The following is a 441-nucleotide window of genomic DNA, read 5'->3' as shown; positions in this document are numbered from 1 at the left end:
TGAGGCCAGGGCTGGAGGGTTAGGCTAAGCGAGGAGGTGGATGATGGGAAGGGTTAGGTGGATAAGGTGGGTGAGGTGAATGAAGAGGTGGATGATTGGTGGATGATGGGAAGGGTTAGGTGGTAAGGTGGGTGAGGTAATGTGCATGGGTGAGGTGGATGATGAGGGGGGGTGGGGGATGATGAGTGGGTAGGTGGATAAGAAGGCGGATGGACTTGTGGGGTGGGTGGAGGTGGGGAAATTGGGGAGGCAGAGTGGAGAAGTGATGGAAAGGCGAGGGCAGAAACATGGATGAGGAAAGGAAAGGGAAATGCGGGCAAGTTGGTGAAGCCGAAAGGGGAGAAGAGGGGTTAAGAGCGGGCTCTTGGATTCTGCTGGGGGAGAGGGGTGTTGCTCAAGCCCAATTCTTCAGAAACGAGGGCGTGGGGATAAGAAATCGCC

The sequence above is a fragment of the Penaeus monodon genome, chromosome 21, assembly GCF_015228065.2.
Source record: "Penaeus monodon isolate SGIC_2016 chromosome 21, NSTDA_Pmon_1, whole genome shotgun sequence".
Taxonomy (NCBI): Eukaryota; Metazoa; Arthropoda; class Malacostraca; order Decapoda; family Penaeidae; genus Penaeus; species Penaeus monodon.
This window is presented reverse-complemented; position numbering follows the sequence as displayed.